The sequence below is a fragment of the Mustela putorius genome, unplaced genomic scaffold (assembly GCF_011764305.1).
Source record: "Mustela putorius furo isolate JIRA1106 unplaced genomic scaffold, ASM1176430v1.1 tig00000135_pilon_pilon_pilon, whole genome shotgun sequence".
Taxonomy (NCBI): Eukaryota; Metazoa; Chordata; class Mammalia; order Carnivora; family Mustelidae; genus Mustela; species Mustela putorius.
In genome coordinates, this window is record NW_025421292.1 from 209,828 (window position 1) to 233,666 (window position 23,839).

General features: G+C 37.4%; 1 long non-coding RNA gene across 1 annotated transcript in view; it reads right to left on the minus strand.

The window, feature by feature from the left end:
• Positions 1-6,972: 6,972 nt before the first annotated feature.
• Positions 6,973-23,839, minus strand: part of LOC123390659 — a 65,970-nt gene continuing 49,103 nt past the window's right edge. The window contains exon 4 of the long non-coding RNA XR_006605202.1: positions 6,973-7,003. This is a non-coding gene — a long non-coding RNA (uncharacterized LOC123390659). The remainder of the gene's footprint in view (positions 7,004-23,839) is intronic.

The following is a 23,839-nucleotide window of genomic DNA, read 5'->3' on the forward strand; positions in this document are numbered from 1 at the left end:
CCCTGTCCCTAACTGCCCAATTCCACCAATTTCCCCCTACAATCCTTTGCTCTTTTTGAGTGCTTTCAACCAGACTCCAAGTTAATGCTGGTCCCCTTTCACAGGGCACTCTCATATTAGGGTATTACATTCCAATGGGCCACTTCTGGTGGCTCCCTCCCCTTTTGTTTATGTTCTGATATCAGTCTAATGTTCCCATTCCACTTTACCTGCCCACTGGTGTCTTCTGCCCTGGTAGAGATCCAGAAGTATATAATTCTAATCTCAGGCTGATTTCATAGGTGATCAGAGTTTACAGTAGGTAATCAGCTCACTTTAAGGTTGAAACAGCACCTCCTCCTACTTCTTCACCATCTTGACCCCTCTGGTGGATAATATTTTTAAGGTACTCTTTGATCCCATTAGCTAGGATCTTGTTGAGAATCTTAGCATTCATATTCATCAGGGATATTGGTCTCAAATTCCCCTAAGAGGCAAAAGATCTGTACTCAAGGATTTACAGAACACTCATGAAAAAATTGAAGACACAAAAAGATGGAAGACCATTCCGTCTCATGGATTGAATAATAAACAATGTTAAGGGCGCCTGGGTGGCTCAGTGGGTTAAGCCGCTGCCTTCGGCTCAGGTCATGATCTCAGGGTCCTGGGATCGAGGCCCGCATCGGGCTCTCTGCTCAGCAGGGAGCCTGCTTCCTCCTCTCTCTCTGCCTGCCTCTCTGCCTGCTTGTGATCTCTCTCTGTCAAATAAATAAATAAAATCTTTAAAAAAAATAAATAAACATTGTTAAAATGTCTATTGCCTAGAGCAATCTATTCTTTGAATGCCATTCCGATCAAAATTCCACTGGTATTTTTCAAAGAGCTGTAGCAAACAATCCTAAAATTTGTATGGAACCAGAAGAGACCCCGAATTGCTAAGGAAATGTTGAAAAAAAAATGGGGGCATCATGTTGCCTGATTTCAAACTTTACTACAAAAGCTGTGATCACCAAGACAGCATGGTACTGGCACAAAAACAGACACATAGACCAGTGGAACAGAGTAAAGAATTCAGACATGGACCCTCAACTCTATGGTTAAATAATCTTTGACAAAGCAGGAAAAAATATACCATGGAAAAAAGACAGTCTCTTCAAAAAAATGGTGCTGGGAAAATTGAACAGCTATATGTAGAACAATGAAACTTGACCATTTCTTACACCATACACAAAGATAAACTCGAATTGGATAAAAGACCTTAACGTGAGAAAGGAATTCATCAGAATTCTAGAGAAGAACAAAGGCAGTCAACCTCTTCAACATCGGCCACAGTAACTTCTTTCAAGATATATCTTCAAAGGCAAAGGAAACAAAAGTGAAAATGAAGCTTTGGGACTTCCTCAAGATCAAAACCTTCTGCACAGCAAAGGAAACAGTCAACAAAATGAAGAGGCAACTCACGAAATGGGAGAAGATATTCACAAATGATAATACAGACCAAGGGCTGATATCCAGGATCTATAAAGAACTTCTCAAACTCAACACACACAAAACAGATAATCATGTCAAAAAATGGGCAGAAGACATGAACAGACACTTCTCCAATGAAGACATACAAATGGCTATCAGACACATGAAAAAATGTTCATCATCACTAGTCATCAGGAGGATTCAAATCAAAATCACATTGAGATGTCACCTTACATCAGTTAGAATGGCCAAAATTAACAAGAAAGGAAACAACGTGTATTGGAGATGATGTGGAGAAAGGGGAACCTTCTGACACTGTTGGTGGTAATGAAAGTTGGTGCAGCCACCTTGGAAAACAGTGTGCAAATTCCTTAAGAAATTAAAAATAGAGCTTCCCTACAACTCTGAAATTGCACTACTGAGTATTTATTCCAAAGGTAGAGATGTAGTGAAAAGAAGGGCCATATTTACCCCAATGTTCACAGCAGCAATGGCCACAGTGGCCAAACTGTGGAAATAACCAAGATGCCCTTCAATGCATGAATAGATAAAGAAGATATGGTCTGTATATAAAGTGGAGTATTATGCCTCCATCAGAAAGGATGAATACCCAACTTTTGTATCAACATGGACAGGACTGGAAAATATTATGCTGAGTGAAACAAGTCAGAGAGAGTAATTTATCATATGGTTTCACTTATTTGTAGAGCATAAGGAATAACACAGAGGACATGGGGAGATTGGGAGAAGGGATTTGGGGAAATTGGAGGGGAGAAAAAGCATGAGAGACTGTGGACTCTGAGAAACAAACTGAGGGTTTTGGAGGTGTGGGGGGTGCAAAGTTGGGTGATTCTGGTGGCAGGTATTACGGAAAGCAGGTATTGCATGGAGCACTGGGTGTGGTGCATAAACAGTGAATTCTGGAACACTAAAAAGAAATTTTAAAAAATAAGCATAATGTTTAGACCTAGAAATTGTCTATGAACTTAATAGAATTTTTTTGTATTTTACCAATACAAGATCAAATACTAATAAAAAATATTTTATTAAAAAAAAACCTTTCTGTAGTTTCTCAATTAATCAAAGATGAGAGACAAATTTAACATATCCTAAAAGGCTCTAGATGGTGTGGCTTTTGGTCTGCTTCTTCAGCTTTAAAAAATATATATATTTCTTGTTGAACTGGGTGTACAAGTCTTCTGTCAGTCTCTGTTACTGAGAATCTTTGTTCAAGGAAAGATGCCTTTATACTGCTATCCTTCCAGTGTAGTATACTGTTCTCCTTTCTCTCTCTCTCTCTCTTTTTTTTTTTTTTAATGATTCCTACTCCTCTTTTAGCTCTCAATTGAAGCACTATTTAAGATTAAATATTCCTTAACCTGACTCACTAGCTAATGATCTTCCTATTGCAGGTCATTTTCACAATGGTTCTTGTTATGTTTAGTGGATAAAATTATTTTAATTCTTTTAGGCAGTTATTTCCCTGCTTTTTGGCACCCAGCCCCAAATAAGGGAACCTAGATAAGGCAGGAAGACTCAGCACTCCTAGTTAGCAGAAAAGGAGGTGGGGGATGGTTCTGGGCTTTATAAGGTCTCCACTAGCCATCCCTGTCAGCAGAACCAGCCCTGGATTTCCTATTGCCTTCATATGTAACCCCATTCCTACGTCCCAGCCTTTCACCAGCTCCATTTCACTCTCCCTTCTTTATTCTACACCCAGTTGTTACTGGCTTGACCCTCTGAAGTCAGATGACCTCTCATAGAAGTTTCTGCCTGTCAATATGACCAATTTTTAAAGATTTTATTTTAGAAAGATAAAGAGAGAGAATGATCAGGGAGGAGCAAAGGGGAAGGGAGAGGGAGAAAGAATCTGAGGCAGACTCTACACAGTGCAGACCCCTATCTGGGTGTGGATCCTAGAGGTCTGGGAGATTAAGTCCTGAGCCAACGCCAAGAATAAGACATTTAACTGACTGAACCACCTTTGTGACCTTCAATCTGAACTTTAAAAAACCAAACCAGAAGCCTCTGCCTGTCCATCTGATCTTTTAGAAACTTAACAAACTGCTAGAACAGAAAAAAAAAAAAAAAAAAAATGATGACACCTGGATAAGTTTGAGTCAGAAAGTGGTAGAACTGCTGGACAGCTACCTCAATGTCATTATACTGTTAAAACCCCACTGTATTCATCTCAAGCCCTCATATAAAGAACTCTCTTTCCCCTGTTTCCAGAGATAAGGCTTTGAAAATTATACCCAGAAATCTTTTGTTTATAAAACTAAAAATGACTTTGAGCAGGAAATGTCGGGAGCCAGTACAGGAGGCCTACTATAAGAGCTGTAAGGGACTGAATATGATTGGCTGTTCATTTAGGTCCACTCACGCGGGAGGTGCATGAGCACTGCGGTGATTGGCTAGGCGGGCTAAGCTGCGGGTGTATATATGCTTGAATGTACTTGTAGAGGGGCGGGCCCACCGGGAGCCAGGCCGCGCCGCGCTCTGCGGGCCGGAGGGGGCCGCAGCGCGGACCCTGGCTGCGGCGGGCGCCGAGGGGCGGCGCACGGCCCTGGAGGCGGCGGCGACGCCCGAGCGGGGCGGCGGGAGCTGCGTGCTGTGCTGCGCCAGAGGGAGAAGAAGATAAAAAGAAGCCATTAAAGAAGTTTGCCTCCATGCGTGTCTCCGTGTCGTTCTTGCTAGCGAGAGCGACAAGGAAATATACCTCGTGTTGGCTTTGTCTGTAAGTTATCATCTACCCTGACTTGTGCTTAGCTTCCCATCCATCTTTTATGCCTGACCACTATCTTATCCACACTTCCCTGTTCTTAAAAAATAAATGCCATTATAAGTGCAGTTTCATGTGGTTATGATTGGATTAATATCTTTCCCACTAGAATAAGTTCAATGAGTGCATAAGCCATATTTAATAGTGCCCACCAGGGTGGTGCCTGGTATGTAATAAGTGATTGGTCAATGAATCAATTCAAATGGGGTGTGTGTGTGTGTGAAATATGCAGTTCAAACTACAACCTTGGACCTCACAGAATTTTAAGAAATCTACATACAGAGAGGGAGAGTTTTTATCTGTTGCCTATGAAATATATCAATGAAAACTGAAGTCTCTACAGAACTCTAGTTTCTTATTCCAATCTTATTTTCTTCTTGGAAGGAAGTATTTGTCAAACTTCATCATTTAGATCCCACCATTTGTCCTAATTTTTCACAATATCTAAATAGAATTTATGCTATTTTATATTTATTTTTTAATTGATTCACCTTAATCTCATCTTAACCTAGAATTTCAAAAATCATGAGCTTGATAGGCTGGATATATTACTTTCATTCACATAAAAGTAAATATTAACTATTCTTATTAAAATGTTTACTGGGGGCCACCTGGAATCATCTTCTACATCAGTGGGGTCTTCATCCCCCTTTGTGTCCTTATCCTTGGGGAGCTTTGCTGTCTGCAGGTTCTCTGTTTTACTCTCTTCCTTTATAATAGACTTTCTATGTCCTAAATTTTTTTCTCTCTCACTCATTTCCTAGTCCATTCAATTTCATAAACATTGTGGTAGGCACTGAAGATGGAGATCATGGTAAAACACGAATCTTCCTTCAAGGAGTTTATACTCTGGTAGAGGAATTACTAATTCAGGTATCTCAAACAATATACAAAATCTACCTATCTTCTTTTGATGCCCAGCTCAAATTCTACTGCCTATGAAAGTCTTTCTTGTATTACCCCCCCAAACAAAGAGGTTTTCCTTTTCTGAATTTTTCCTGTTGTATTTATTGCTCTGAATTGATATTTCTATTTTCAACATGGTTTATTCTTCCCATTTATGTTTGTCCTATTGAGAAAGATATTTTGCATACCTTTATGGATGTTGCACTTATTAGAGACTACCTAAACAGCTATTTGGTTAGACAGGAAAACCCCAAACTTTTTGAGAAAATATAGATGTAAATTTCTTTAATCAGAGTTTTATTTAATTTTTATTAATTGTATTTTCCTGAAAATGATACATCATGAACATACATTTTGAAAAACTCACATTTGGCAGCTGAAGTTTGAAACTGAGAGATCTAAAAATAAGCAATTTCTGAAGGAGATGTTGCTAGATTACAAGCAAAGGAAAAGAAAATTTGTGATTAAAAAGAATGTAAGGAATGTATTATTTTCGTCTCTATCATAGAAAATGGGCATTTAGTTTTTTGAAGTTTATGTGTTGTAGCAAAATTATTCAATTGTTTTGTTAGTTTATGAAATGCGGAGTTTTCCTCAATGAGACCCTTTTCTTACTGCCCATTTTCTTTCCCTTGCCTTCTTTTGGGTCTATGTTCTTCTTGTCCTCTTTAGCCACCTTTATTTTATCTTTTTGTTTCATAGAATCTCCTTTCATATCCTTGTCTTCTGTCTTGTCTTCACCTCTTTTCTTGTCTTTCTCCTCTGTCCTGTCATCATCCTCCTTTATGTCCTCATCTCCATTCTTGTCTCTGTTCTCTGTCCTGTCCTCATCTCCCTCATTGTCATTGTTTTCATCCTCTTTTATTTCCTCATCTTCATCCATGTCTTTGTCCTCATCCTCCTTTATGTCCTCATATACATTCCTATCCCTGTCCTCTCTCCTGTCCTTATCTTCATTCTTGTCCTTGTGCTCATCTTCCTTTATGTCCTCATCTTCATTATTGTCTTTGTCCTCCTCCTCCTCTATGTCCCCATCTCTATTCTTGTTCCTATCCTCTGTCCGGTCCACATCTCCCTTATTGTCCTTGTCCTCATTCTCCCTTATGCCATTATCTCTACTCCTTTCCCTGTCCTCTGTCCTGTCTTCATCTCCTTTATTGTCCTTGTCCTCCTCCTCCTTTCTCTCATCTACCTTTGTGTCCCTGTCTTCTGTCTTGTCTTCACCCCCTTTTGTGTTCTTGTCCTCTTTCCTATTTTCATTTCCCTTATTGTCCTTGTCCTCATCCTTCTTTATGCCATCATCTCCTTTCTTGTCCCTGTCCTCTGTCTTGTCTTCATCTCCCTTTGTGTCCTTGTCCTCTGTCTTATCGTCATGTCCTTTCTTGACCTTATCCTTTTTGTTCTTTTCCTTCTCCTTGTATTTATTCTCCTTTAAGTCTTTATCTTTCTTCTTGTCTTTATCCTCCATGTTCTTATCTCCCTTATTTTTCATGCTTACCCTTTCTTCTTCTTCACCTTTATATTTTTCACCACCTCCTTCCTTCAATTGCCCCTTAGCTATTTTCTTTTCCTTGTCCATGTCTTTCTCAGTATCTTTTCTTTTGTCTCTTTTTACTCTTCTCTCTTCTTTACTCTGAGTTTTCTCAGGATGCTTTTCAACTTTCACTCCAGTTTTCTGTTTTTGTCTCTTTTCATAAGTCTTCTCGGGGCCACTTACTTCTCCCTTATGTTGGTATTTAGGACCATTTTGGCTATTTTGGTATGGGACTATCTGAATTCTCAAATGTATATCCTGTTTTGGGGTAGTTTTCCTTGATTCTGTAGTCCTAATTTTAACTTCTGTTTCTGAATCTTCTTTCAAATTATCTGAAAATATAATAGATAATGTAATAAAATGCATAACTCATATCTTAGTTTTTCTATTGTCAACTTTAGTTACCAAACACTTATACTTTGCTTTAAGTTTGAAACAATCTATTTGTTTTCCCAATAATATAAAATTTGTGCAGTTGTACACATATGAAGGTTTAGATAAGAGGTTCTTGAAATACAGACTGTTCAGGAATTGAACTGAAAAAAAGGGAAAAATATAACACAAAAAATTAGTGATTCTCAGTAGACTAGGACTGGAGTGTATGATTAAAATAGAAATGTAATATGAAAAGGATAACTTCCTCTGAGAAAATTATATTATTAAATAATATTTATAATTTCTTAAGGAAGCTCCATATCCCTTTGAGTGTTAAGTTGTCAATCTGAGAGAAAATGAGGCTGGAACTTTCCTTAGCTACCTTATAGATTTTCAGGAAGTCTGTTGTTTGTTTGTTTGCTTGCTTTTTTGTTTGTTTTTGAAATATTTATTTTCTAATGAGCATACAAGATGAAAATTCAATAAAAATATGTAAATATTTTACTCATACAGAACCTCATAGCATGACCCCTTGTCAAGCAAACTACACATGACTCTCAGAATATACAAATAGTTTTTTTTGGGGGGGCATAAAACAAATGAAATTAAATTAGTTATTTTTTTTTTGTTTTGTTTTTTGTTTTAATTTTTTAAATTTATTTTCAGTGTAACAGTATTCATTGTTTTTGCACCATGCCCAGTGCTCCATGAAATATGTGCCCTCTCCAATACCCACCACCTGGTTCCCAGGAAGTCTGTTTTAAAAGTAATTTAGATAGGGAGAGGATCAAGATGGTGGGGAAATAGCAGGCTGAGATGACATCAGGTAGCAGGAGATCAGAGAGATAGTTTATCAAACCATTCCAAACACCTACAAATCCAACAGGAGATTGAAGAGAAGAAGAGCAGCAATTCTAGAAACAAAAAATCGACCACTTTCTGAAAGGTAGGACCAGCGGAGAAGTGAATACAAACTGATGGGTAGAGAGACTGTGGGGGTGGGGCTGGCTCCCTGCAAGTGGAAGAACAATGGAGCACAAAATCAGAACTTTTAAAAGTTTGCTCCACTGAGGAACATCACTCCAGAGGCTAAGCCGGGGTGAAGCCCATGCAGGGACAGCCTGGTCTCAGGTCCTGAGGGGTCACAGAAGGATCCAGGGTGTCTGAGTGTTGTAGAGCTCACAGGTATTAGAGCGGGGAAGCTGGCTATAGAGACGGAGTTGAGGAGTGAACTCTCAACTCAGGGTACCTTAAATTGTGATCCATGGCTCAGGCCACTTCTCTGTGAGCAGGGACCCCACAAGATCCAGGGAAACCACCCAGGAAGAGCACAACCAACCCAAAGAAATACAAACAAGTATAAGAAGATATTATGGGCAAATATACGCCAGCAAATTTGACAATCTGTAAGAAATGGATGCATTCTTAGAGACATTTAAACTACCACAACTGAACCAGGAAGAAACAGAAAACCTGAACAGACCCATAACCAGTAAGGAGATTAAAGCAGTCAAATCTCCCAAAAAACAAGAGCCAAGGGCCAGACGGCTTCCCAGAGGAATTCTACCAAACACTTAAAGAAGAATTAATTCCTATTCTCTTGAAACTGTTCCAAAAAATAGAAATTGAAGGAAATCTTCCAAACTCATTTTATGAGGCCAATATCACCTTGATCCCAACACCAGGCAAGGATCCCATCAAGAAAGAGAATTACAGACCAATATCCTTGATGAACACAGATGTGAAAATTCTCACCAAAACACTAGCCAATACTATCCAACAGTCCATTACAAGGATTGTTCACCACGACCAAGTGGGATTTATTCCAGGGCTGCAACATCTGCAAATCAATCAATGTGATACAGTGCATTAATAAAAGAAAGAACAGGAACCATATGATACTCTCAATAGATGCTGAAATGTATTTGACAAAGTGCAGCATCCTTTTCTCATTGAAACTCTTCAAAGTGTATGAGTAGAGGCTACATACCTCAAAATCATCAAAGCCATCTAAGAAAAACCCACCACAAATATCATTCTCAATGGAGAAAAACTGAAAGCTTTTCTGCTAAGGTCAGGAACACAGCAGGGATGTCCATTATCACCACTCCTATTCAACATAGTATTAGAAGGCCTGGCCTCAGCAATCAGACAACAAAAGAAATTAAAGCCATCCAAATCGACAAAGGAGAAGTCAATCACTCTTTACGGATGATACAATATTATATGTGGAAAACTCAAAAGACTCCATTCCAAATCTGCTAGACCTTGTATAGGAATTCAGCAAAGTGTCAGGATATAAAATCAATGCCCAGAAATCAGTTGCATTTCTTTACACCAACAAAAAGACTGAAGAAAGAGAAATTAAGGAGTCAATTCCATTTACAATTGCACCCCAAACCATAAGATACCTAGGAATAAACCTAACAAAGAGGCAAAGATCTGTACTCAGAAAATTATGATGTGCTCATGAAAGAAATTGAGGAAGACACAAAGAGATGGAAAAATGTTCAATGCTCATGGATTGGAAGAAAAAATATTGTGAAAATGTCTATGAGACCTAAAGCAATCTACACATTTAATGCAATCCTTATCACAATCCAATCCATTTTTTCAAAGAAATTGAACAAATTATCCTAAAATTTATATGGAACCAGACGAGACCTCGAATAACCAGAGGAATGTTGAAAAAGAAAGCCAAAGTTGGTGGCATCACAATTCCAGACTTCAAGCTCTATTACAAAGCTGTCATCATCAAGACAGTATGGTACTGGCACAGAAACAGACACATCGGTCAATGGAACATAATAGAGAGCCCAGAAATAGACACTCAGTTCTATGGCCAATGCATCTTCGACAAAGCAGGAAAGAATGTCCAATGGAAAAAAGACAGTCTCTTCAACACATGGTGTTGGGAAAATTGGACAGCCACATGATAAAGGATGAAACTGGACCATTTCCTTACACCACACATGAAAATAGGCTCAAAATGGATGAAGGACCTCAATGTGAGAAAGGAATCCATTAAAATCCTTAAGGAGAAGGCAGGCAGCAACCTCATCCATCTCAGCCATAGCAACTTCTTCCTAGGAACATCGCCTAAGGCAAGGGAAGCAAGGGCAAAAATGAACTATTGGGACTTCATCAAGATCAAAAGCTTTTGCACAGCAAAGGAAACAGTCAAAAAAACCAAAAGACACCTGACGGAATGGGAGAAGATATTTACAAACGACATATCAGATAAAGGCTAGTGTCCAAAATCTATAAAGAACTTAGCAAACTCAAAACCCAAAGAACAAATAGTCCAATCAATAAATGGGCAGAGGACATGAACAGACATTTCTGCAAGAAGACATCCAGATGGCCAACAGATACATGAAAACATTCTCCACATCACTCAGCATCAGGGAAATACAAATCAAAACCACAATGAGCTACCACCTCACACCAGTCAGAATGGCTGAAATTAACACATCAGAAAATGACAGATGCTGGCGAGGATGCAGAGAAAGGGGAACCCTCCTACACTGTTGGTGGGAATGCAAGCTGGTGCGGCCACTCTGGAAAACAGCATGGAGGTTCCTCAAAAAGTTGAAAATAGAGCTATCCTTTGACCCAGCAATTGCACTGCTGGGTATTTACCCTAAAGATACAAATGTAGTGTTCCAAAGGAGCACGTGCACCAGAATACTTATAGCCACAGTGTTCACAATAGCCAAACTATGGAAAGAACCTTGATGTCCATCAACAGATGAATGGATAAAGAAGTGATTATATATACATATATATACATATATGTATATATAGTGGAATACTATGCACCTATCAAATAAATGAAATCTTGCCATTTGCAATGACGTGGATGGAACTAGAAGGTATTATGCTTAGCGAAATAAGTCAATAAGAGAACAACTATCATATGATCTCCCTGAGATGAGAGAGTGGAGATGTTTCATGGGGGGCTTGAGCGGTGGGAAAAGCATAAATGGAACAAGATGGGATTGGGAGGGAGACAAACCATAAGAGACTCTTAATCTCACAAAACAAACTTGAGGGTTGCTGTGGGGGTTTCAGGGAGAGGGTGGTGGGGTTATGGACATTGGGGAAGGTATATGCTATGGTGAGTGCTGTGAGGTGTGTAAACCTGGTGACTCACAGACCTGTATTCCTGGGGCTAATAATACATTATATGTTATTTAAAAAAATAAAATTAAAGTTGAAAAGAAATGATAATCATTGATGTGAGGTCCAGTTCCTGAGTCAAAAATATAACTTTCATTATTTTATTATACATATTATATTTGCTATAGGTTTATGTGTGAGAAAATCATCCAAGTTTTCAAACAGATTTCTTCAACAGAGCTTTGTTAATCCATAATCCACATTGTTGGAGGTCATTCTTTGATAACTTACTACCTTATATGTTGGGTTTTATTTTATTATTTTATTTCCTGAAATTTCTTCTCCAGAAAGGATTTCTGTATTTTTCATATCAAATATATGGAGTACTATAAATAGGTAGCTTAACATATCTCAACTAACATATATGCAACATTTTAGAAACTGTCTATGTTGTATTCTCCCCTAATTTTCTATTAAACATCTGGATATTTAATACAGATATTTTCTGTACATATCTTACTGTGTAGGATGATTAAAGTAGATATTAGTTTCACTAATAACTAATGAACACCAGAAATAAATATTTCCTTCACTCAAAAATAAAAAAAAGTGGTTTAGGGATAGTAGCATTACTTAAGGTGGCACAATAGCTTGTTCTTTTAGTACCTAGGCTAATAATAGGAATATTTATTGCTGTGCGATACATAGAAAACTAAAATTAATATTTTTACAAATAGGAAAACAAAAGCATGATTATTTGTTTTATTGAAATCCAGGTTAATTTAGTTAATCCTTTCATGATTAATTTCTATTTTAATTGATCTGAGTGTTTGCTTCTGCTAAGGTTCATTGCCCCTTTCCTTATTTAACCTAGACCAAATAGGACAAGTAGTTACAAAAATATGATAGAAAACATATTTTATGAAATAATGAGAGTTAGGAGTCTTCCCCATTGGGAGTGGGTTAAGAGTTTAGTGAGAGCTCATATTGTGCATCATAGTATCATCCCTTTATAAATGTCCCAGATATTTGGAACTGGACAGTCAGATTTATACAGTTGGTACTGCATATTGGTTCATGCACTCTCTAACGGGCTCTTCTCTTTGGTTGGAGCCGAGGTGTGTGTTTTATGTTTGGGTGTTGCATTATCTGTATTGGGCAATAACCTCTATCCATATTTCCTCCTCTATGTATTTTATTAGTAAAGGAAAGTTAGGAGTTGGGGAGCTGGAATACATAGAATCTTGAAAGTTATGTGAATAAGCATAAAGTAATTCATGATTTATAAAACTGGACAGGTGATGTTGAGGGTAGAGAGATGGGGTAGGATATTATGAAGGGAATTTTCAATAGGGCTTCTAACCTGGAATATTAGCACTGTGGAATAGGCCTGTTTCTTGTTTTGAGAAAGCTTGTTAGACACAGTTCAGTAGTGGAGAGATCATTGGATGAGGAATTTGAGTTCTGTTATTATGTGACCTTTACCAAAAACTCCCACATTTTTGTATCTTAACTTTTCATATGTACAGTGAAGTTAATAACACTGGCCTTGTTTACATCATACAGTTATGTGGGGACAAAATGACAAAAAGTACATTAGTGCACTTTAAAAATTGCTGAAATAATAGACACAAATACATTTGAGGTTAACAACTTGCAACACAAGAGGAAATTTTACCATTAAACATAATTAGTACAGTGGTCTTTTTTTAAATATAATTTTTTATTTTTTATAAACATATATTTTTATCCACAGGGGTACAGGTCTGTGAATCACCAGGTTTACACACTTCACAGCACTCACCAAAACACATACCCTCCCCAATGTCCATAATACCACCCCCTTCTCCCAAAACCCCCTCCCCCCAGCAACCCTCAGTTTGTTTTGTGAGATTAAGAGTCACTTATGGTTTGTCTCCCTCCCAATCCCATCTTGTTTCATTTATTCTTCTCGTACCCACTTAAGTGGGTACGAGTAGTACAGTGGTCTTTTAATTTAAAAACATTTCATGAGGGGTGCCTGGGTAGCTCAGTGGGTTAAAGCCTCTGCCTTCAGCTCAGGTCATGATCCCAGAACCCTGGGATCCAGCCCATATTGGGCACTCTGCTTAGCAGGGAGCCTGCTTCTGCATCTCTCTCTGCATGCCTCTCTGCCTACTTGTGATCTCTGTCTGTAAAATAAATAAACAAAATCTTAAAAAAAAAAAAAGTATTTTATGGTTCTATGTCCATACTATTGATTGTTATAAAATGTTAGCACAATAGTACATTTATGTAATTTCATAATTTTAAGCCAGTCTCCTATTGATTAATATTATGTGCAAATTTTAATTATTGTAAATGATAATGTCGTAAACTACCTAATACATATACCTTAAGAAAGTTTTTTTTTTTTTTTTCTTAGAAAACATTTCTGGAAAAAAAAAAAAAAGAAAACATTTCTGGAAGCATAATTTCCTAGTTAATGGATGTGAACATCTTATATTTTGAAACATATTGTCAAATGCACTCTTGAAACATTAAACAAAGTTACCTTAGTACTACTAGGGCATAGAAATAAAAATGTGCTCGACACCCAAAAGACTTTGTAAATCTTTACAATCTTTCACAGATAGTTTTTTTTTTTTAAAGGTCTTATTTGTATTTCTTTGATTAACTAGTACTTTTGGATTTTCAGCATTTACTTATTGCTATATTACCTGTATCTTTTGCTTTATTTTTTCCCCCAGAGATCATTATATATTGAGGCTGTAAAATGTTTATGTGGTATGAATCTTGTTTTCTTAATTTCTATTTGCCTTTCAGATTTATTCACAGTGACTTTTTTTTCACATAGAAGTTTAAAAATGTAGTCTAATTAATCAAACTTTTAAATTAAATTTTCTGTATTTTATATCATTCTTAGAAAATAATTTTGTTTGTTGATAGCACTGTAAGATGTTAATTTACAAAGTAAAAAATATTTTATGACGCACATAGGTTACCAAATAATCATTTTTTTAATTAAAAATAGAATTACAAAATGATCCAGTAATTCTACTACTGGGTATTTACCCATAGAAAATGAAGAAAATAATTTGAAAAAATATACACAACCCCCATATTTATGGCAGCATTATTTATAATAGCTAAAATGTGGAAACAACCCAAGTGCAATAAATAGGTGAATGGATAAAGAATAGATGAATGGTATATACATCTATAGGTAGTGGAATATTACTTAGCCACAAAAGAGAATGAAATCTTGCCATTTGCAATAACAGGGATGGATATAGAGGGTATTATGCTAAGTAAAATAAGTCAGAGAAAAACAAATACCATATGGTTTCACTTCTATGTGGAATCTAAAAAACAAACAAAATAAAACAAAAACCAAAAACAATCCAGAAAACAAAACAAATGAACAAACACAAAAACCCAGTCTCTTAAATACAGAAAATAAACCGTATTTACCAAAGGGGAGGCAAGTGAGGGAATGGGTAAAATAGGTGAAGAGGATTAAGAGGAACAAACTTCTGGTAATTAAATAAGTCATGGGATGAAGAGTACGGCATAGGGGATATAGTTGATATTATTTTAACAATGTTGTATGGTGATAGATGGTAGCTACACTTATCATGGTAAGCATTAGTTCATGTATGGTGTTGTTGAGAATCACTGCTTTACAACTGCAACTAATATAACATTATATGTCAATTATGCTTCATTATAAAAGTCTATTCATAATATAAGACACCTTTATAATGGAGATATTGATTAATATTAAAGACTTAAAAACTTCCAAATCTAGACTTCAGTTTTTCTAGCAAGTAGGCTAGTATCAAAGAAAGAGAACAAAATCTGAAGTCAAAGCAACTAGTTTTAAAAACTGGTTTATCGGGGCGCCTGGGTGGCTCAGTTGGTTGGGCGACCGTCTTCAGCTCAGGTCATGATCCCGGAGTTACGGCATCGAGTCCCACATCGGGCTCCCTGCTTGGCAGGGGTCTGCTTCTCCCGCTGACCCTCCCACTTCTCATGCTCATCCTCTCTCTCACACTCTTTCTCTAAAATAATTTTTTAAAAAATTTAAAAAATTTTAAAAAATTGGTTTATCACTTAACAGTTAAACAACATGTGAAAAACTCTCTGAGCCACAGATCTATTAAATATATTAAAGAAATACTCATTACCTAACCATAACTTGTTATTTTCTGGTGCCTATTAATTCTTCAGTAAATATTTGTTTAAAATTAAAAAAAGGTATTTCATGGTTGAAAAATGTAAATTATGAGAAAATTTGAAAAAACAAACAAAGAGGTTCAAGGACAAGAAATATCACCTGTAGTCCCACAACTCAAGGATTGACACCTTTGATTTATTTTATTCTAGGTCTAGATGCTTAGATTTTTTTTTTATTCATTTTTTATTTTTTATAAACATATATTTTTATCCCCGGGGTACAGGTCTGTGAATCACCAGGTTTACACACTTCACAGCACTCACCAAAGCACATACCCTCCCCAATGTCCATAATCCCACCCTCTTCTCCCAAACCCCCTCCCCCCAGCAACCCTCAGTTTGCTTTGTGAGATTAAGAGTCACTTATGGTTTGTCTCCCTCCCAATCCCATCTTGTTTCATTTATTCTTCTCCTACCCACTTAAGCCTCCATGTTGCATCACCACTTCCTCATATCAGGGAGATCATATGATAGTTGTCTTTCTCTGCTTGACTTATTTCGCTAGCTAGATGCTTAGATTTTATTTTAAATCTTTCTCTCCCTTTTCCTTCCTTCCTTCCTTCTTTCCTTCCCTCCTTCCTTTTTCCTTCCTTCTATCCTTCCTTCCTTGGTTCTCTTTCTAAAGTTGTGACCTAAGTATAAATGCATTCTAAACAATTTCATGCCAGGTTTCACTCTATTAAAAGCCTTTTTCCATATTATTGCAATTGCATGAAAACAGTTTTAATTGTGCTATGATTTTTTTTTTTTGCATAGTAAATATGTCATAGTATTTCAGGTTTATATTATTTGTGAGAGGGAACAAGTATATCCTTTCATGTACTAACACATGGTAATGAGTGTGGGAGATTTAGTAATTATCTTGTCTATCTAGAAATATTTGCAGTGACTTTGCAAGGCCAATTATATATATATAATCTAAGGAAAAACATAAAACTGTGTTGATATTAAACTCAATTATCTGAAGAAAGCATTTAAATGAGGCAATCACTATCCCAAACATGTTATAATTTGGAGGCATTTGGTAGCTTTTATTTATTCAAGGATATAAAAACAAATCTTAGTGATAACAAATTTCATTATAATTATGAATTATTTTCAATAATGCCATAAAGAAGTGAATGCCCTACTTGAAAACTTACTTACTTTCAAAAACATGTTTGGCAATATTGTGTTTATAATATTTACATCTATATTCACTAGGAATATTGGTCTGTGCTTTTCTTCTTGTTTCCTTAGCTGGCTTTCATACCAGAGTAATGCCTGTCTTATAAAATGAGTTAGGAACTGTTTTCCTCTATTCAATTTTTTGGAAGAACTTGAGAAAGATTGACATTAATTATTCTTTAAATATTTCATAGGATTTACTAGTGAATTCATCTAGTGCTGGGGTTTTCTGTATTGAGAGTTTATTTCCCCCCCTTTACTGTTTCAGCTGGTCAGTTGTTTGTTTACAGGAGTGTATTTATTTCTTGTAGGTTATCCAAGGTGTTGGCATATAATTGTTCATTAAAGTCTCTCAGAATCCTTTGTATTTTTGCAGGATTGTAATATATTTCATTTCTGATTTTGAGCTTTCTTTCTTTTATTCTTAATTGAGCTACAGATTTCTTAATTTTGTTTATCTTTTAGAATAGCCGCCTTTTAGTTTTGTTATTTTTTCCTTGTTTCTATTACATTTATTTCTCTTCTAATCTTTGTTATTTCCTACCTTCTACCAGCTTTGGGTTTAGTTGTTGTTTTTCCTACCTCCTTGAAGTGTAAAGTGAGGTTGTTTATTTGCAATCTCTCTTTCCCCCTAATGTGTTTCTCGCAAAACTTCCTTTTTAGAAATGTAACCCAAATGTTTTATTATTTTGTGTTTACATTTTTATTTGTTTTAAGAGATCACTTTTTAATTTAATTTAATTTTTTTCATTTATTTATTTTCAGCATAACAGTATCATTATTTTTTCACCACACCCAGTGCTCCATGCAATCCGTGCCCTCTATAATACCCATCACCTGGTACCCCGACCTTCCACCCCATTGCCACTTCAACCCCCTCAGATTGTTTTTCAGAGTCCATAGTCTTTTCATGATTCAACTCCCCTTCCAGTTTATCCCAACCCCCCTCTCTCTAACTCCCCATGTCCTCCATGCTTTTTGTTATGCTCCACAAATAAGTGAAACCATATGATAATTGACTCTCTCTGCTTGACTTATTTCACTCAACATAATCTCTTCCAGTCCCATCCATGTTGCTACAAAAGTTGGGTACTCATTCTTTCTGATGGAGGCATAATACTCCATAGTGTATATGGACCACATATTCCTTATCCATTCATCTGTTGAAGGGCATCTTGGTTCTTTCCACAGTTTGGCGACCGTGGGCATTGCTGCTATAAACATTGGGGTACAGATGGCCCTTCTTTTCACTACATCTGTATCTTTGGGGTAAATACCCAGGAGTGCAATGGCAGGGTGATAGGGGAGTTCTATTTTTAATTTCTTGAGGAATCTCCACACTGTTCTCCAAAGAGGCTGCACCAACTTGCATTCCCACCAACAGTGGAAGAGGGTTCCCCTTTCTCCACATGCTCTCCAACACATGTTGTTTCCTGTCTTGCTAATGTTGGCCATTCTAACTGGTGTAAGGTGATATCTCAATGTGGTTGTAATTTGAATCTCCCTGAGGGCTAGTGATGATGAACATTTTTTCATGTGTCTGAAAGCCATTTGTACGTCTTTATTGGAGAACTGTCTGTCCATATCTTCTGCCCATTTTTTTGATATGATTGTCTGTTTTGGTTGTGTTGAGTTTGAGGAGCTCATTATAGATCCTAGATATCAACCTTTTGTCTGAACTTTCATTTGCAAATATGAAATGAAAGTTCCATGGGTTGCCTCTTTGTTTTCTTGACTGTTTCCTTTGCTGTGCAGAAGCTTTTGATGTTGATGAAGTCCCAAAAGTTTATTTTCGCTTTTGTTTCCTTTGCCTTTGGAGACCTTTCTTGAAAGAAGTTGCTGTGGCTGATATCGAAGAGATTACTGCCTATGTTCTCCTCTAGGATTCTGATGGATTCCTGTCTCACATTGAGGTCTTATATCCATTTTGAGTTTATCTTTGTGTATGGTGTAAGAGAATGGTCGAGTTTCATTCTTATAAATATAGCTGCCCATTTTTCCTAGCACCATTTATTGAAGAGACTTTTTCCCACTGTATATTTTTTCCTCTTTTGTCAAAGATTATTTGATCATAGAGTTGAGGGTCCATATCTGGGCTCTCTACTCTGGTCCACTGGTCTATGGGTCTGTTTTTATGCCAGTACCATGCTGTCTTGGTGATCACAGCTTTGTAGTAAAGCTTTAAATCAGGTAACGTGATGCCCCCAGTTTTTTTGTTTTTCAACATTTCCTCAGTGATTCAGGGTCTCTTCTGATTCCATACAAATTTTAGGATTATTTGCTCCAGCTCTTTGAAGAATACCAGTGGAATTTTGAACAGAATAGCATTCAAAGTATAGATTGCTCTAAGCTGTATAGACATTTTAGCAATGTTTATTCTTCCGATCCAAGAGCATGGAATGGTCTTCCATCTTTTTGTTTCTTCTTCAATTTCTTTCATGAGTGTTCTCATGAGTAGTTCCTTGAGTACAGATCCTTTACCTCTTTGGTTAGGTTTATTCTCAGGTATCTTATGGTTCTTGGTGCTATAGTAAATGGAATCAATTCTCTAATTTCCCTTTCTGTATTTTCACTGTTAGTGTATAAGAAAGCCATGATTTATGTACATTGACTTTGTATCCTGCCACGTTGCTGAATTGCTGTATGAGTTCTAGGAGTTTGGGGGTGGAGTCTTTTGGGTTTTCCATATAAAGAATCATGTCATCTGCAAAGAGAGATTTTGACTTCTTCATTACCAATTTGGATACCTTTTATTTCCCTTTGTTGTCTGATTGCTGTTACTAGGACTTCTAATACTATGTTGAACAAGAGTGGTGTGAGTGGGCATCCTTGTCGTGTTTCTGATCTCAACGGGAAGGACGCAAGCTTTTTCCCATTGAGGATGATATTTTCTGTGGGTCTTTCATAGATCGATTTGATGAAGTTCAGGAATGTTCCCTCTATCCCTATACTTTGAGGTGTTTTAATCAGGAACGCATGCTGGATTTTGTCAAATGCTTTTTCTGCATCAATTGAGAGGACCATGTGGTTCTTCTCTCTTATTAATTTGTTCTATCACATTGATTGATATGCGAATGTTGAACCATCCTTGTAGCCCAGGGATGAATCCCACCTGATCATGGTGGATCATCTTTTTAATGTACTGTTGTATCCTGTTGGCTAGGATCTTGTTGAGAATCTTAGCATCCATATTCATCAGTGATATTGGTCTGAAATTCTTTTTGGTAGGGTCTTTGCCTGGTTTGGGGATCAGGGTAATGCTGGCTTCATAGAAAGAGTCAGGAAGTTTTCCTTCTGCTGCAATTTTTTGAAACAGCTTCAGGATAATAGGTGTTATTTCTTCTTTGAAAGTTTGGTAGAATTCCTGAGGGAATCGATCATGTCCTGTGCTCTTGTTTTTTGGGAGATTTTTGATCACTGCTTCAATCTCTTTACTAGATATTATTCTATTCAGGTTGTCAATTTCTTCCTGATTCAATTTTGGGAGTTTATAGTTTTCCAGGAATGCATCCATTTCATCTAGTTTGCTTAGCTTTTTGGTATATAACCTGTTGATAATAACTTCTGATGTTTGTTTTTACTTCCTTTGTGTTCGTTGTGATCTCTCCCTTTTCATTCATAATTTTATGTATTTGAGCTTTCTCTCTTTTCTTTTGGATTAGTGTCTCCAATGGTTTATTGATCTTATTCTTTCAAAATCCAGCTTCTAGTTTCATTGATACGTTCTACTGTATCTCTGGTTTCTACCTCATTGATCTCAGCTCTAAACTTGATTATTTCCCTTCTTATGTGTGGAGTGTTTTTGATTTCTTGTTGATTCTCCAGTTCTTTAAGGTGTAGAGACAGCTGCTGTTGTGTTCTGGAGTTTTCAATTTTTTTGAGGGAGGCTTGGATGGCTATGTATTTCCCCCTAGGACCGCCTTTGCTGTATCCCATAGGTTTTGGATCAAAGTCGCTTCATTGTCATTGGTTTCCATGAATTGTTTCAGTTCTTCCTTGATATCCTGGTTGATCCAAGCATTCTTGACCAAGGTGGTCTTTAGCTTCCAGGTGTTTGAGTTCCTTCGGAACCTTTCCTTGTGATTGAGCTCCAGTTTCAAAGCATTGTGATCTGAGAATATGCAGGGAATCATCTCAGTTTTTTGGCATCGGTTGAGTCCTGATTTGTGACCCAGTATGTGGTCTATTCTGGAGAAAGTTCCATGTGTACTTGAAAAGAATGAGTATTCTGTTGTTTTAGGGTGGAATGTTCTGTATATATCTATGAGGTCCATCTGGTCCAATGTGTCATTCAATGCTCTTGTTTCTTTATTTATTTTCTGCTTCGATGATCTATTTCTGAGAGAGGCATGTTAAGATCTCCAACAATTAGTGTATTCATATCCATATGACTCTTTATCTTGATTAACAGTTTTCTTATGTAATTGGATGCTCCCATATTGGGGGCATAGATATTTACAATTGTTAGATCATCTTGGTGGATAGTCCCTTTAAGAATGATGTAGTGTCCTTCTGGATCTCTGACTACAGTCTTTAGTTTAAAATCAAATTTGTCTCATATGACAATTGCTACTCCAGCCTTTTTTTGAGGCCCATTGGCATGAAAGATGCTTCTCCATCCCTTCACTTTCAGTCTGGGTGTATCATTAAGTTCAAAATGGGTCTCTTGTAGACAACATATGGATGGGTCCTGTCGTTTTATCCAATCTGCAACCCTGTGCGATTTTATGGTCGCATTTCGGCCATTCACCTTGAGGGTGATTATTGATGGATATGTTTTTATTGACATCATGTTACCTTTGAAGTCTGTCTTTCTGTAGATTGTCTTTATATTTCTGTTCAGTGCTATTCTTGGGCTTTTTCCTCCTTTAAAAAGCCCCCTTAATATTTCCTGCAGTATCGGCTTGGTGGTTGCATAGTCTTTTAAGCCTTGCCAGTTTTGGAAACTATATCTCTCCATCCATTTTGAATGTCAGTCTTGCTGGATAAAGTATTCTTGGATGCATGTTCTTCTCATTTAATGCCATGAATATATCTTGCCAGCCCTTTCTGGCTTGCCAGGTCTCTGTGGACAGGTCTGACGTTATTCTGATGGGCTTTCCTCTGCACGTAAGGATCTTCTTTGTCCTAGCTGCTTTCAAGAGGTTCTGCCTACAATTTTAATTCTTCATCCTTACTATTAGGTGTCTCGAGGACTTTCAAGAATCTGTAATCTTGGGGGGAAACCTTTCGGCCTCTAGTACATGAATGCTGGTTCCATTTATGAGATTTGGAAAATTTTCATGAAGAACTTGTTCCACTCTATCTTCTAGACTTCTTTCTCCTCCCCTTCAGGGATTCCAATAATTCTGACGTTGGAACGTTTCATGGCATCATTTATTTCCCTGATTCTGTTTTCGTGGCTTCTAAGCTGTTTGTTCCAGGCTTCCTCCTGATCCGTTCTATCTGTTTGTCCTCCAGATCACTAATTCTATCTTCTGTCTCAGTTAGAGTTGAGAGAATTTAGATTAGATTGGAACTCATTGAGAGCATTGTGAAGCTCATCCCTGGTAGCTTTCCGCTCTTCCCTAATATTGAAAACATTATCTCTGGTGTTTTCAGTTTGGCCCTAATCAATTCTGATTGGTCACCCATGGCTTTCTCCAACCTAGCTATTGCTTGGATAATTGTTAGCCTGAATTCTCTTTCTGACATATTGTCTATGTTGATAGCCATTAGCTCTGTTGCAGAAGGTCCATCCTCTGTATATTTATTCTGTTGGGCATTCTTCCTCCTAGTCATTTTGGTGAGAGATGGATGAACGGGTGTAGCTGGGTGTATCGACTGTAGTGCAGTCAAGGTGCACCATGGAATGCTCCTGAGCAATCAGGGTTCCCCACCCAAATGTGAGGAAAAAGAAAAGGAAAAGAAAAAAAGAGAGAGGGAGAGAGACAGGAAAGAAAGGTGAGATAAAAGAGAAGGTTTAGCCCAAATGGGCCCCAAGTTAAGATTTATGAAGTATACAGACATGGACAACCAAAAAGACTGATAAAAGTATATGACAAGAGAAAAAAATATATATATATATTTGCATATATATATATGCAAATAAAGGAAGAACCTCGTCAAAAAGAACCCTGAGTGTAAGATTTATATACTATCAGGACAAACACAAAAACACAGAAATACTGGTGGAAGAAAAAGGTGGGAGAGTGGTTGTAAATTCTCAGTGTGAGTAAGGAAGGTTGTTTTGATTCTTCCTGGATGTATCTTGATATCTTTCTTAAAGGATTCATCTTTCCTAAGATAAGGGGGGATTAGGAATTGGTTTACCTATAGGGGTGGCATTTTTTGGGGAAAGGGGATTACCTTGAAGTTTAACTCTATATGAATATTAGAAAATAAAAATTTAAAAAAAGGAATAAACTAAACTAAACTAAAATTAAAAAGAGAAATATAAAAAATAGAAATACAAAAGGAAAACACAGGTGTATGTATCAAAAAGTTTAAGTTAGAAGGTTATTATGGAATTTGATGTACTGGACATCTCACTGTGATGGTAAATAGGTTAAAAAATATCTATATAATAATAAAAAATTAACTATATAAAAAAATGAGCCAGAATAGTGGGATCGAATTAATAATAAAAATTGTCCTATGAAGTAGTGGTGGCTGTTCTCTTGTCATCTTTTTGTTTTTTTTTTTTTTTTTCCTTTCCTGGTTGGTTTTCTGGGGGAGGGGCCTGCCATGTGGGATTTTCAGTTCCTGAAGTTCTCTCAGCTAAGTCCTCCCGCCCCGCTCAAGGGGGTGGGCTCTGAGGAAACTGTTTTTTTCAGGATTTTGTTCTCTGGAGGTTTTTATATTTGTTCACTTTTGTTTTTCTCTCTCGCCTTGACCGCTTTTGATGGTTTTTGTAGGTTTAGAGGAAAGAAAACTGCACCCTGACCTCCCTCTCAGAGAGAAGCCTCAGTCCAGCTGCAGAGCCCATATAAATATCCCCTTGGCCCTTGGCAGAGCAGGTTCCCAGTCACGGTCCCTGGGGACTCAGGATTTTTTGTTTGTACCCAAAACCATGGCAGCAGCGGCTGTCTGGGCAGCTCCAGACTGCCAGAGAAGTTCCAAACAGCGATCACACACTGAGATATTCCAGCTGGCCAGGGCTGGGAGTGCCTGGTCTTTCCAGTCTGAGAGCACCTGGCTGGCATTTGTGTGCACCTCTCTCAGGGGTGGGCACTTGCGTGGGAACTGCAAAAAGGCTGTGCTCTTGTTGGCTGGTGAGGCTCCCAGTCCCTCACGGGAGCTGGACA